Source organism: Sturnira hondurensis, unplaced genomic scaffold, assembly GCF_014824575.4.
Source record: "Sturnira hondurensis isolate 20B ecotype Veracruz unplaced genomic scaffold, ASM1482457v3 Scaffold0025370, whole genome shotgun sequence".
Classification (NCBI taxonomy): Eukaryota; Metazoa; Chordata; class Mammalia; order Chiroptera; family Phyllostomidae; genus Sturnira; species Sturnira hondurensis.
In genome coordinates, this window is record NW_028098001.1 from 5,072,497 (window position 1) to 5,088,150 (window position 15,654).

General features: G+C 42.1%; 1 protein-coding gene across 3 annotated transcripts in view; it reads left to right on the forward strand.

The window, feature by feature from the left end:
- BACH2 (BACH transcriptional regulator 2) overlaps positions 1–15,654 on the forward strand; it is a 334,937-nt gene that overhangs the window by 57,186 nt on the left and 262,097 nt on the right. The window contains exon 1 of one of the 3 annotated variants that reach the window (XM_037039304.1): positions 14,624–14,691. The exons of the other annotated variants lie outside the window; for them this stretch is intronic. The gene's annotated coding sequence lies outside the window, so the exon portion shown is untranslated. Of the gene's footprint in view, positions 1–14,623; positions 14,692–15,654 lie in introns of those variants that run through there. 3 annotated transcript variants of the gene reach the window in all.

Genomic DNA, 15,654 nt, shown 5'->3' on the forward strand with positions numbered 1-15,654 from the left:
AGACATAGCCCTTGGGGATAGCCACGGGACAAACAAAAAGTTTTGTTAGTTCTTCTTGAGAGATGTGACTTGTAGGAATTGACTTATAATTAAACTTAAGATGATTAATCCATATCTAGATGCTCTTGTATTTCTTGACAGTGAAAAAGAAGGTGATCTCTGGATGTGGATCGTTTGCTCAGGCCACATCTCTTGGTCAGTAGGTCCACTCAGGAGGCCAAATACAAAAGCGTGCTAAATTCTAATATGAGTAATTAGGTTCTTCCTAATTGTCTTTAAGGGATTTTCCATCAAGCTGGATTATTTAAAAGAATGATTCTCCTTATAAAGGGCATTTCTCTCCACATCAGTGACTTGCATAGCATTCTTAATAGCAATAAGAACAGCTCTACCATTGTAATCACTGTAACTAACATTTATCAAATGTTTACTGCATGTGTCTCACTGTTTAAAATGCTTTAAATACATCTACTCAGTCCTCACAACCCTATGATGTAGTTACTGTTAGCTCCATTTTTACAGATGTGGAAACTTAGAACAAAGATATTGAGCAGTTTACCTTGGAGGGACCTTGTGAATGGAGCCAGGCTTTGAACCCATGCAGTCAGATTCTAGCATCTATGATGATGTATATTTCTAGGAATGCAACCAGTGTTTCTTGTGTTGGCTTTAAATTAATTTTAATTCTCATGGCAGCTCCTGCAAATGAGGTGTACCCTATGACTGAGCTGTCTGTGTTGTGTGGTGGGCTGTGGTGATGGGTGCTTCTGCTGTAGAAGAGTACCCTTCACACAGGAAGGGGTGCCAGTGATGGAAAAACAAAAATCACAGAGGAAGCCGAAGTTTCAAGAGGTTCAGTAACTTGCCCAAGTTCTCTCAGCTAATGAATGGCAAAGGTGGAACATGGAACTAGGCTGCCCACCTCCAAAACCATCTCGTGTCTGCTCTGATTTGTGTGAAGCCTGTACAGCCCTCACTTCCGTCCCACACTCCTTCAGCATGTCATGGTATCACTGACCGAGATATCATTTTCTTTGTTTTATGTTGGTTCTAAGGACGCAGTATAGTTACCTTTTGTGAACCTGACTATTACTCAGATGTCTTGTGCATTGCTTTATTTAATCCTAAACTGTCCTTTAGGATAGTTATGTAAACAGTGAAGTTCATTTAACTGTTTTACTACTTTCCACTTCAGGGAGTGAACTTTTCCTGACCGGACCCTAAATTCTAGAGAAATGTATATTGAAGCCCTGTGACCAGACCAGAGCTTTTCAAGCTAAGGTTTATGCAAAACATTAGCCTTTGTGGAAGATTTGGGTCTTGTTCACTTGGATCTCAGTCTATGGAAACATTCATCAACACAAGAGGCAGGTCATAGATACACAGACAGGCAAGGAAGACAGTGAGTGCTCTCTCTCCCTGTCACCTCACAGCCCTACTGTGTAGTTTCTTAGTAGGTAGATTGTTCTTTGGAAGGCGGTCTATACCTTTCACTTTTGAATCTGTTTATGAGGAAACGACAGTGTTTTACAGCATTTGTACCACCACTGACTGAAGCTCTGATCCTTGATGTGTTTAGTTTTTACGTGTGCTCATCTCTACATCAAAAACAGAGGAAGCCACAGGAAACTGCTGCCTGTATTTCCAGGAAACGTAACTACCTCATCAGCTCCCCAATCCGCAGAGCCCAGAAGACCTGGGTGCAGGCATTGGCATTGCCGATGAAGAGGGTGATAAGGAGCTCAGAGTGTTCTCATTCTGTCGCTCTGCCCACAGAAGCCTGAAGAACACAGACTCTTCAGACTAACAGGAAAACTCTCAATTTCGTTCTTTAAACACTCAACCTCTGAACATGTAAATCCTATGCATGGAGTGAGTGATAATTGCAAATCAGAGGGTTGGTGGTTCTCGCTCTTTCTGCTCATGGGTGATGCCTCCTGCCTGGTCCACAGGGCTGTGGCTGGCCCTCCCTCTGACCTCACAGAAATGGAGTGATCCTGGAGAGCTCTCACATTAGCCTGTTGATGGGTTCAGGAGATATAAAGACCACGAGGTTGTGCTGGCCACCAGTCATTCTTTAAAGAATGATTATGATAGTGATAATAGCTGATGTTTATTGAATGTTGACTGTGGTGTGCCAGACATTGTATTTAGGATCCTACATACTATGTTGTTTTATTTCATCCTCACGTAAATCCCAAGAGGGTCTTTCTTTATTATCCCAATTTTCAGATGAGGCACCTAAGACTCAGAGAGTGTTTAATATCTTGTCCGGGATCACACAGCCAGCGGAGGATGCAAAATGCAAACCCCGACCTGTGTCATTCCAGGCCAGCACTGTAAATAGTCAAGTAGATTTTACTGCGGATAGAGCTGGGCCGGCAGCCCATGTGCACAGGCAGATGGAAGCAGACAAGATCCACCCGAGCAGGCTGAAGACTTGTACCCAGGGCAGGCTTTCGCGTGGAGCTGCCTTGGTAACACTCTCACTGGAAGAAAGGATTGGATGGTAGTCTAACAAAGACTTGACCACAGGGAATTTATGTGTCTCTGGGTGTTGGACACCATGATGAGTGCAAGCTCCCAAATACAAAAAGGTGCCTTCTCACCTCATTGTGATCTCAGCTTCCTAACAGAGCTCTTTGCTATTTTAGCCTATAAATTCAAATTGTGATTAAAACAGGTATGAGAAGTTGATGTTGTTTCAGTTTCTCCATGAACTGAAACAAATTTTCTTCTGAGCATGAAATCTCACATCTCACGGATCAGAGAGGTGCTCTGGAACACAAGTACGCACAAATATTTAATGCTTAATAAAGGCTCTATTTACTGATACCCCCCTTAATAAAGGTATCTATTTACTGATACCCCCCTTATTGCAAAAAGATATAATTTGACTCCAAAGACATATCCTATTAAAGCTGATAACACAAAGTAGGAAAATGAAGCTAGGAAATAAAAGATATCAGGAAGATCACTTGTGGACTTGCTAGAGACAGGCCGTAAGTATGGTTTTGCACTCTCCGGCAGCTATTGTGAAGATGAAAAAGGAAATGTAGTGTAAGGTGATTTTCACAACCCAAAAAGAGAAAAGTTCTCTTAGAATTTTAGCAAAAAAAAAATAGTTTGCAACTCTATACATGTGTTGGTTTAAAGCTATTGACATGCAGCCCTTCTGTACATCTCTCCACATTCTGTTTATTTTTAGGGTTAAGAAAAGCCCACATGGTGTGATTTATTCACATGTCTGCTTCTGGATTATTTCAGGATCAATAATCTGGTTTGTGTATTATCCATGTCTTCATTTCTCTTTTCATCTGTTTATGTCCTGGACGTTTTTTTTTTTTCTCATGAGTATTTCTGCTAAATGATAAGCAGGGAAAATAAACATAAACACACAACTCCAGCTATCAGTTTTGCTCTTTACAGAGGTGATTTTAATGCCTTTTCAGCTAATGGGAATTTCAAAAGGGATCTCTCTGTATTAGCCTTCTAATAGAACTCCCAACTGTCTTGGAATTCAGCTGGTGCCTCTGTGTGTTCATAGTGAACCCCACCTGGCCCACAGCTGAAGGAAGGCAAGCAGAGGACATATCTGTAGAGTTAGACTCAGACCCATTGTACCCAAGATAAAGGCCACTCCTGAACTTTGTGTGAAAAGAGTGGAACCTTGTATTCATTTGCTAAAGCTGTCATAACAAAGTACCAGAGACTGGATGGCTTTAATAACAGAATTTTATTTTCTCACAGTTCTACAGGCTCGAAGGTGTCAGCAGGGTTAATTTTTTTTTTCCCTGAGGTCCTCCTCTCTCCTGGCTTGTAAGTGGCTGAAGATCATGTGAGCTTCCCTTTGTGTGTGTTTATATCCTAATCTCCTCTTCTTATAAGAACACCAGTCATATTGGATTAGGGCCAACTCTAGTGACCTCATTTAACTTTAAATACCTCTCTAAAGTCCCTGCCTCCAAATTCAGTCACATTCTAAGGTACTGGGTTTAGGGTTCCAACATATGAATTTGGGGCGGGGGAGAACACAATTCAACCCATAACAAAATCTCTGATTAAAATAAGACGTTTGAGCTACCTGAAGTTGAATCATACATCATTCTCTCTCTTCTCTAGTTATAAAGAATTGAAAGTCTTGCAGGGTACCCTGTTCTATATTTGTACCCCTAAAGGTCTTGAACCACAGTGAGGGTTTGCGTGTGAATGCAAGCATGTGCATCCATTTTTTTCTCTTTGGGATCAAATATACTGTGTCTATGGAAAGTTTAAAGATCAGTGCATTTTCTCCTGTTCAGAAAATAATAATGCCCAGCTTTCACTAGAGTTCTTTTCATCTCCAAGGCTCTCAAATATTGACAAAGTAAGTAAAAGTGGAGGAAGTCTGGGTATAAATAGCCTCTCTTTGAGGACCAGCCCAATGACTTAGAATACACAGTGATTTGCTGTATCTTTGCAAACAGAAGCAATTAGAAATCTTTCATTATTGGCTGTAATGCCAAGTGGCATCTTCTACTATGTTTGGCAATTGACATATCGAATTGCATTTTAGTTGGTTGTTGTACATGAAATAGTAGGATATGAGTAGACTAAAAATGAGAATTTATAGCCCTGGGACTTGGAATATATGACATCTGGGGGTTACCATGACAACTCATCAGGATGTTGCTTTGTAATCTTTTGGATTATGTCAGCCCAAGGCCACCGGATTGGAATCGGAGGGGCGATTGGTAACAGAATGTGAATGTTTTTCCTTTACTAAATGGTATTTGAATTTTGTAGTTTGGTCATGTTGCCAAAGTCAAGTAGAAATAACATTGAGGGAATATTTAATTCTGCAAAACCTAGACAAGATCACATTTGTCAGTGAGAATATTCGGATGGGGTGGTACGAGACTCAGTCCATGAAAGACAGGATTTCCTGTCCTTGGTCGGTGAATAAAAAATATGCAAGTATCCCTTACTATGTGTCCAGCCCTGAACAGTTACAGGTAAGTGAAAATTTGGGAAATTAAACTCTTTTTATAATTGTCTTATGTTATAAAATTGGAACTGAACATGCCCCAGAAAGTAATTTGGCCGCAAAGTAAACCACAGCTGCTTTCTAGTGTTCCTTATCCTCTGCCTCAGCCGGAAATGGCCTGCAGGGCGTGGAATTTGGACCATGGAAGAGAATTGGGCAGAGTGAGGAAGGAAGTGGTTGGAAAACTGGGCACCACATTCCTCAGCCTTCACATTGGCCTTGGCCATAAGTACCACATCTCTCGTATGACAGCATTGTGCCTCTCAGCAGGGACATTCAGTGGGAGCAACGGAAGCACCTGGAAACTGAAGAGCTTGGTTCCCAAGTCTGATCCCAGTTCTGCCACTAATGGTGTGAATATGGACAAAACATGCTTCAGATCTGGGTTCCCCCAGGAAATGAGGGGTTGAGTTTCTTCTGCTGTCGAACTCTGCTATTTATCATTGTGTGTGGCAGAGCCTGGTCACCACGTGTCTTTGCCATTAAGCCCACATTTTCATCTTTACTTTGCAGTAGAAACACCCTTCCTTGGTTAGTGGGAACCCCTAATAGTTCAGAGTGAGTTCAAGGATTCCTCCAAGTCCCCATAACATTTTAGGCTTTATTTCTGAAGCAAAGGCTGCAGTGCTGCAATAAGGAGAAGATGAAGTCCTAGACAGAAGACAGCCAGGTCCAGCTAGGCTCCCTGCTACCACTGACGTCAGCATCAGTGTAGCTGATACCTACTGAACGTTTCTACATGGAGGACAGTGCTAATCATTTTACATACATAATGCCACTTAATTCTTACAACAAACATGCATATGTGTAAGTATGTGATAACAGTGTATAAAATTGAGCATTTGCTATGTGCCAGGTGCTTCATTGAAACCTCACAATAACCCAGTGAGGTAGATAAATGAATTGTCAGGTAAGCATCCCAACAAAGGAGGTGTTATTAATTAGCTCTGTTTTTAAAAACAAGGAAACAGTCATAGCTAGGAACTGGTAAAGCAGGGATTTGATGAAGTGGTATAGCCTGAGAGCCCTTTCTTGTAATCTCTCTGCTGGTGGTTTGGCACACCTGTGTGGCAATAACAGTCACCTAGGGAGCTTTTAAAATATGCGGATCCCAGGGCCCCACTCAACATCAGTCAGATTATCTGGGTTTGCAGCCTGTACCTGAGTATGCTAACAGCAGCGAGGGTTGGGAGCCACTGCTTCAGACAGAACATGGGTTATGTGCTGGGTAGTTGCCTATTGCCCCACAGCCAGTAGATGACCAGCCTAGGCCTTGCACCCAGGCTGCTTACTTGAAAGCCCAGAACCTTGACAGCACAGTGGCCTACATTGCACTTATTATTGTTGTTATCAGGGCTTATACCTCCCATCATGCCCTGTTCCTTTTCCTACTCTAAATCCCAAAGGCACAGATGTGTTTAGGGTCTTTTAAAGACTGCGTAATGGACCACATTATGATAATCAGAGAAGAGACTTACTGGAACCAAAGTAGTGATTTCTCACTTAAAAGTATCAGAGTTAACTCATCATCATCACAATTTTTAATGATAAGTTATTGTGCTCTTTCCTCATTGAGTGAAACCTTCCACCAGTAGAGTCTAGGACAGTGGTTCTGAAACTTTGATGCACATTGCAATCATCCGGGCACCTTCAAAAACCACAGACGCCTGGCTCCCACCTTAGACATTCTGGTTTTACTAGTATGTGACCTGGGCAATGGGATATTTAAAAGCTCTCTACATGATTCCGATGTGTAGCACAATTTGAATCGATGGTTTAAGAACTTGGTCTGTAAGGTCATAGGTGCATTGACCTCTGTGGACTAAATTCACTTTTCACTTCTCTGGCAGTGTCTCACCACCGTCCTCTTTTGCATTTTAGCCTGCGTGATTAATTGGTTCACTACTTGACTCAGAATTCTCCCTCGATGTCCAATGATGGTTGCTCCCCAAAGGTTGTTCTTAGGCTTAGGTGCTTCAAGTAATACAGGTGATGTGTCTGTGCGATATCTTTGTAAGGTTTTAGCCTCATTGGACTCTTATTTTCAGTAAGTGATGTATTTCTTTTTAATGGTTTTACCTTTTAAGGCACATTTATCATTTTAATATATGTTGCTTTTTTACTTCCAAGAGAAAAATAGACACCTCTTCCACATAATGCCATATAGTCCAGGGGTGTCCAGCCTTTTGGTGTGTCAGGACCACACTGGAAGAAGAAGAGTTATCTTGGGCTGTGTACTAAATACACAAACACCAACGAAAACAAAAATCTCAAAATATTTTAAGTAAATTTATGATTTTGTGTTGGACCACATTCACAGCCATCCTGGGCCACAGGTGGCCCGTGGGCCATGGGTTGGTCATCCCTGCATAATAATAAACTATTTATGGATCTTTTCCCAAGCCCATTGACCATCAGATTTCACTATTGGGAGATAGCTGGCATGCCTGTAATGCTTAGCAGTTGATAAAATCTTACAGATAGAAATAGTGGGAAGTTGGGAGACTCAGACATAATCCTCAGAGAGTTTAGAAAAATAGATGAATTTAATCAACTGCAAAATATAGTTGGATTATTAAAGCAGAAGGGTAAATTTGTTTACAAGGTTGCAAATATACTTGATTAGTTTGGAAATTCATTTTGTAGTAGATCCTAGGTCTTAAACTGAGACTTTTAAGGTAAAAGAGTTGCTCAGTGGGGAAGGCGGGCACAAGTGATTTGTAACATGGAACAGTGCTTGGCAAAGGCTGGGAGACAGAGAATGGAGCGTTGCAGGACTATGGGCCAGCTAGGCTTGTTTCAAAGGTATAAACTGGGTATGACAGGTAAGAAGGAAGGGTTGCTGAGGGGGAGCTAGCTGTGTGAGATCTAAAACAAGAATACTTTGGAAGAAGGAAAAATCAAAAAAGGCATATTAGAGGGAGCTTCTGTTTTCCTTTGTGTGGTTGTTGAAATCCAGTTGGTCTGTACTTGTCTTGGTATTATATAGATCATGGACAAGGCAGGTCATTGGGATTGGGTATTATGTTTTTCTTAAGGGAAAGGCTTTTGAAATTCTTTCTCCTTTTTTTAGGTTTAAAAATTTCTCATTCTGAAGTCTCCTCTATATCTTGCTGCTGTAATCCCCAAGCAAAGAAGAGAGGGTTAGGAAGCCTGTCTTTTGAAGTGCAAGGGTTAGAGCAGGAAGGGGGCTGTCACGGTTGTTGTTCTTTGTTCGGGAATTAGAACATGTGAGCAAGTGGTTCCACCCCTCATTTTGTGAGCTGTTTTCCTCCGATATTTTCTAATTTTTCCCATGACGTTTCAGCCTGTTTCTTCAGAAGATTGTAAGGCCTGAAAGACCCCATTGTTTTGCAGGAGTTCGAGTTTGTGCATATTTGCTGATCTCGCTGGCTGGGGTCTGAGTGTGGGTGGGGCTCGGCAGGCGGAGGGGGAATGTAGACTGGAGAATGTGTGGAGCATATTTCTGATAGTGGCAAACACTTTCTGTTTATCAGGAGTTTTTAGAGGCTTTTTCTTCATACTTCCAAAATATTTTTTACAAACTGCAATCTGTCCTGATAGAGAGAAACAGGGCCATCCCGTTACTAAGGAAAATGTCTTGACAGCAGATCAAATGGATGAAGGCCTTATCCGAACTTCACTGCATCTGCAGATAAAATGCAAACTTTTGTTCTTGTAAACACATATACTCCTTGGTGGCCTGCCCAGTATTCATGTGAGCTCTTGGAGGTTTGCAGCCCTGCATATTCTGCATGACAGATCTTAGTCCGTGTGTACTTTTTTGAGGATACAAAATGTTAATTGTAGTAGGAGGAAAAATGCAATGACAGAAACCCTAGTTAAAAGCTAAATAGGTTTTTGAGCAGAGGAATTTGGGGGTTAATGCTAATGAGGTTTTATTTAAATAAAGTTAATAATATATTTGTCTTTATGTTAAATTTTCAGGAATTGGGATCTGTATTTGATTAACAGTAATATGCCCATAGAATACACTACGTTTCTATCGACTTCTGAAATAACATTAACATTTTTAGTCAGATTTACAAAATTCCCCATTATTTCCAAATGTTTTCAATGGTAGCGGTGACCTTGGGACCTGAAGTCAGTGCTGTGAGTTGACTGTGCGCATCTCTTCACAACTCCATGTTCCATAAGTCATGTGGGAAGTGTGGAATCAGCCAGGGTGGGAGTATTTACACCGTGGAAAGCGGCAAACACTCCAAAAGGAGCTCTCTGCCATCAAAGCCTGTTTTTCAACATTTAGCAGCACTCCCCTGCCCAAAGTGGAATTTAAAATTTAAGGAGTATTCTGAGGCAAATAATGTAGTGTTTCCACTCAACATAATAGCCGGTGGGAACTTTTAAAGTGTAAATCGGGCCTTGTAGCTTCTGTACCCAGAAACTCTCCATGGCTCCCCATTTCACTTGGAGGAAAAGTCTTACTGTGACCTGAGATCTGTCTGTGCTCTGACTGCCCTTGGCCCCTCTTTCTTATCCCCACCCCTCTCCTCCTATTCTCACCTCCAGACCCTGCCCCAACCTTAGGACCTCCCCTCCAGGGCAGGGGTCAGTGTGTGTCAGAATCCCCTGGATGGCTCGTCGGGTCCCACTCTAGCTTTTCTGAGCCACGGATGCGTTTTGAGGTGATGCTGTGGTCCACTCTGAGACCCACTGTTCTAACTCACCTCCAGGAGGTGGTTTACCTCCCACCTCCTGTAAGTCACTGAGATCCACTCCCCCCTCCTCCTCCCCCCACCCGACCATCCTATTTAAAATTACAGCTTTCCTCCACCCCATTTCCAGCCTTCTGTCCACAGTCATTTTTTTAGTGCACTTATCACCTTATAACAACAATAACTTATTTATTATGTTTATGGTTTGTGTTTATTGTCTGTCTCTGCCCGCCCCCGCCCCACAGGACTCTAAATTTCATGATGGTAGGAGATTGTATCTATGCTCTTCACTAATGCATCCCAAGTCTCTGAAAGAGGACAGTGTACCTCAGATTTGGGCATCAGCCCCTTGAGTTCTAACTTACTAGAGAAATCTTAAAACACTTTCTGCAGTTTTGTGTCTCAGCTTCACTGCTTTTAGGATAACAAGGGGATCTATCTGCCCTCAGCCAAAGCTTGGGAAGGACTTGATAATCCTTAAATAGCAGGTGCTCTCAGATTTGAATTTTGCTCTTACGACTTAAATTTTGACCTCAAAAGCCCTAAGCCAGGGGACTTCAAACTTGGGTCTGCAGTAGTGCCCTGGAGATATTTGAGGGACTCTGCAAACACTTCATTTGCATTTCATTTTTAATATATTTCAAAGGATTTTTATAACCATAATAAAAAGCATGTGTATGCTCTAACATATTGTGTATCAAATTTTAACACATTGGGACCACGAATGCATTGAATTGGACTATCAAGTTAACAGTGAAATTACTAAGTGTTTTTGGCTATCTTGGCTTCTATATTTGAACTTCGCATACATGAGTCATCGATAAAGAAGTTCCGTAGCAGTGTTTTTCGGCCTCTAGCCTGATGAGAAATTGAACACGCAAGTTCCTCCTGTCAGACATGGTCAGCATGCTCAATCACACGCCAGGCGGGATGCGGGAGCCCCTGCTGGTTGGAGGCTTCTATGCAGACTGATGGCCGCTGTATAGTAAGTGAACACAGCGCACATCACTTAGCAACACATTTCGTTCTAGGGTGCTGTATGCCCACTTTACATTTTGGTTGCTTCTTGACTGATTGTTGAAGAAGTCAAGTAGTTGCCCCGTTATCATTAGTGATTAAAAATGAAATTTAGAAGGGTTTAACTACAGCATTTTTTCAAGTCTTTGGGTTAGTTTGAGGCATGTCATGAGATTATAAAATCAATCACTAAAGAACTGTTAATCACCCTGTCTGGGTAGCTCAGTTGGTTAGAGCGTTGTCCTGATACACCAAGATTGCAGATTTGATCCCTGGCCAGGGCACATACAAGAAGCAACCAATGAATGCATAAATAAGTGGAACAACAAATTGACGTTTCTCTCTCTTTCTCTTTTTTTCATTCTTCTCTCTCTTTCTAAAAAAAAAATCAGTAAATGAAAAATTAGAAAAAAACCTCGTATTACCTCCAGTATAAATATCCCTCTGTTCCAATGCACTCATTTCCAGAATTTGAATATGGAAAATTTCCAGAGTGAGTTCAAATAGCAAAGTAGATAGCATTATTTGGTCAACTTGATTTTTGAGTTTCAGATAGTAGATAAGAATCATGACAGATAGCAAGAGTTTTATCTGAATTTGTCTGAATCTGTTTGGTTCCTGAGTTTAGAGATCTACAATTCAGACAAAGAGTGATACCTATAGTTACCCACAACTGTCAGGATTTTCTTAGTACAGTGCAACCAAAAACACCTACAGAAGTAAATCAACTACAGAAGTAAAGCGTCTGTTTTAGGTCAGTAATTAAGCCCACAACTCTCTTAAAGCTGCACTCCCTGCTATCTCAAAAGTGTCATTGAATGTATTATAGTTATGCTTTGTGGAACATTCTGTAGACCTCCTTTCACATCCATCTAGTAATGCACTTCAACTTTCCTGTAGATTGTTGTTCTGTCTCCCACACTTGAATGGATCCCCTTGAAAGGAAGACATGGGTCTCATTTGTGCCAACCCCTGGCCATGCCGAGCACCTGGTGGGTACTCAGCACGTGTTTATCACATGACACTGCACTCCGCAGCAGAGGGGAGCACGTGTGAAAGGAACAATGCAGCCTCCTATGAAATACACAACCACTAACTTTTCACACTAAGCACAGCTTTTAACATTAAAAACATATTCATTGGTTCCGTGATTCCTTCTCCTTCATCCCTCATGTAGAGTCCTTTTAAGTTTTCTGAATTCTTTCTAGAAATATCTCTTGACTCTGACCCTTCTGTGCCATCCTGCAGCCATGCCCTGGTTCCTCGTCCTCCTCTGCATCCCCCGCCTGGACCGTGGAAGCAGCCTCGCAGCCCTCTTCCTGCTCTTATCCATCCTTCCTCTTCTTCTCACAGTGTTGCTGCACTCGTTCGCTTAACAAACAAATCCCAGCAAGTCCTTTGGTCTACTGCCTGCAGGGAAAGGGGGCAGCCTGTGCTGCCCAGCCTAGTATCCAGTAGCCACGTGCGGCTGGTCCAAATTGAAATTCGTCATATGGGTATCAAACCAACACCCTATTTTAAAGACTTAGTATGAAAAAATGTAAAATATCAATCATTTTTATATTGATCCCACTGTTGAAAGGGTAACATCTTAGATAATATTGGTTTAAATAACATTACTTCTTTTTACTTTTTTAATGTGGCTACTAGAAAATTCAAAATGATGATTCATCCTATATTTCTGTTGGTCAGCACTGGTCTAAGCTGTATCATTGACAGTGAATGTTTCTTGTCACCTGGCTTGTTACCTCTTCAGCCTCATATCCCAGTCCTTCCTGCCCTCCTCAGAATATGTCATTATCCCGAGAACTTACCAGGCCTGTTTATAGTGAGGGGCCTTTTCCCACATTTTGTGCCTTCTTTCTGAAATATCCTTCTCTTTCTTGGTTAGCTGTGGAACCCCACTCAGATGTGTAGAACCCGGCTTGCATGTCCTGTGCTGGTGAAGTGGTGCCCGTTTTCTCAGACAGAACTAGCTGCTTCTTCCCTAGCAAGCTCTCGGGCCTTCCATTATTGTCCTCACTTTGCTGTCCTGTCCTTAGGTGTCTTCTTAACTAGACTTCTCAAAGGAAAAGGATGCAACTTGCTCCTCTGATGACCCCGAGGATAGGGGCTGCTGTGTACTAGACATTTAATTGACATTTATTAAATTAATATGTGAGTTAATTTCATCCCACTGCACAAACTGCTGTTTTCTACATGAAACCAGCCCTGATCATCTGAACCGCTGGCCGTGGAGAAAACTGGATGCTGAGGAGGGTAGCACTGGATCTCTCGCTCACAACCCAGTGTCCTGCTTTTGCCTTCAGTAACATGGCTTCTTTGTTCTCCCTAGCTGACTTCCACTATACGTCTGAGTTTATGAAATCCATGGTTGGTGTGCAGACCGAAAGTATAAAATGACAGTATAAATGACCGCTTTTACTATTTTGTTCATAGGCATTTCACACAAGCTTTTGTTTGAAGACTCAAATTCTAAACGAGGTTGAAATCCACTGTCCTAAATTTCATTCACATTTTCATGCCAAAGGTTTCATTTTGTTTTTGATGAGGTGGTTTCTAGTATCACACGAGGTCAAATAGAGCAAGACTTCTCAGTTCTGTCTTCACAGTAGATACAACCAGGCAGCTTTCAAAAATCCTCACACCAGGCTCCATCCCTAGGGACCCTAGTGGACTTGGGCCGGTGGAGGAAAAGCATAAATACCTTTTTAATAAATTGATTCTATGGTGCTTAAAGAGCCAGGTAAACAGTGCAGATGTTGATATTTTGAATTGATCAGTTTTCTTTACTTTTATTAATGATACTGCGACTACATGTAATATAATCTTAAATTTGTACTATCATTTTGGGGTCAAAAACGGCCTTTAATTGAACCTATCTTCTGTAGACAGTTTCCCAAGTTTTCTGAAATGTAAAAGTCCCTTTTCTGGTATTCTCTAAAACTTACATGTAGCAGAATTTAATGTTCCTTATTGGCAGGAATAGCTAACAAAGGATATGTCTCAGGTCACGGAAGTGAGGATGGACCAGAGCAGCGGCGGCAGAGGTTCGAACAGGTAGCGGCCGTCCTGGCGTCCTCGGGAGCCTGAACAAACAGCGATGCCTTGGCAGAGCCTCCTAGCTTCGCCTCACTGATAAGACCTGACATTTTGCTTAATCACTTTTTAATGATACTCTTCCTTTCGTTCTTGGTATGTGAGAAACAAGCTGTTATTTTAAGGCATGGGAGTGAATTCGCTTTAATTTAATTCAGTAAATTGGGCTAGTGATACACATAGAATTCATGTGGGGACCGAAGGAAAAATTACCTAAATTCGGTTTATCAAATGTTTACACATTTTTCAGAACTTGTAAAAGTACCTGAAATCCCGTAAAGGAGATCATCTGGGATAAATATTTTGAAGACATTGTAAGAAAATCCTATGAATGGCATGTTCCATGTCATTACTGTGCACTGTTAAAATGCAAATGTAAATAAGCTTAGGTTTTGCAAATTCTCAGTTTGTTGAAAATGGCTGTATGCTCTTATTCTACGGTATCATCTCTTTTAGTTTGAGCTGTTTAGGCAAAAAGAAGAAGAAAGAAAAACACACTTGGGATCAAATCCTTTAGGGCAGAAAAGGGAATAGAATCCTTTAGTCAACTCGGTTGTTTGCAGTTGGTGTGTCTTCTGTGTGAGACTGATGTCATGCCGATTGAATGCAGAGGCAAACTTAGGGGTATGTGTGTGTGCGCGCGCGCGTGTGCGTGCATTGAAGCCCCACACCCACCCAGAATGTGAAGTGAGTGTGAAGGGCACCACGACAACCCCAGATCTGTCAGAATGTTCCTATTTTTAACACACTAGATCAAGTGTCAGCACTCAATAGGAGGTGAGGAAGAGGGTAGAGACCGTGTTGCTGCAGGACCTTCTGGCGTGTTTACAGTACAGCTGTGCATTCTTAATGGCTCTGCCGCTGCCCTGTCAGGTAAAGTTTTCTTTGCACGTGATGAATGGCAGGGAATTCTCTAGCAGAAGGAACCAGAGAAGCTGGGAGGAGGAAAGGGGATGGGAAGAATGGAAAAGAGAGAAAAAGAAACACGCAATTCCAGAGGGAGATAGTCTGTGCTTTGCAGTTGCTTGTGTGGATAGAAACCAGATGGTAAGCTGGAACACCCGCTTGGCTATCTGAGGAGCCAAACATATGGTTAATGGTCGGGAGAAATAGCTTTCAGAGCCAGGGCTTTGCTGACTGCTTCATATTACAGATTGTTACAGTGTGTCATTACATTGCCAACCTAAGTGCTTAATACCCACTGCGGGTGCTGGGCATACACTTACAAGAAGGACTTTTAGCTCTTTGCTGGCTCTGAATGCAGAACTGACATCATAGGGAGGCTTAAAATGTCTGGTGTTGGGAGGTAGGGAGAGGGGTAATTTTGTGGTGAAAACAAGATTTTTTTTTAACCAGCCAAGCCTTCACTCCACTGAACTGTTTTCTGAGAACCTTTTTATATGAGAGTCAGCTCTTGCTCACTCTCTCTCTCTCTTGCACGCACACACACACACACACACACACACACACACACATTTTGAAGCAAATCTCCAACACGGGCCACGTTCCCCGACTCCAGTGGACTTGACAGTCCCTTTCACCTGGAAGCCACATCACCGCACTCACAAGCCCTGCATTTGAAGTTTCTGTTTGGGGAGCTTTGGGCAACAGCAGGCCCATGTTATCTAAGGAACTGCTGAGCCCATTCATCTGCTTTTCACGGCCTGCTTCCTTTTATTTTTAGCCAAATCCGTCAGGCCTGACAGGCGGGTAATTCGAGCCAGAGAAAGGGCAGAGCTCCAGGTCCTTTCCACAAAGCAATTCTTCTCCTCCCTCCTGGGAGGGCTCCAGACTTGGCCCGCTTCAGGCAGATGGATTTGTTGAGTCATGTGAGAT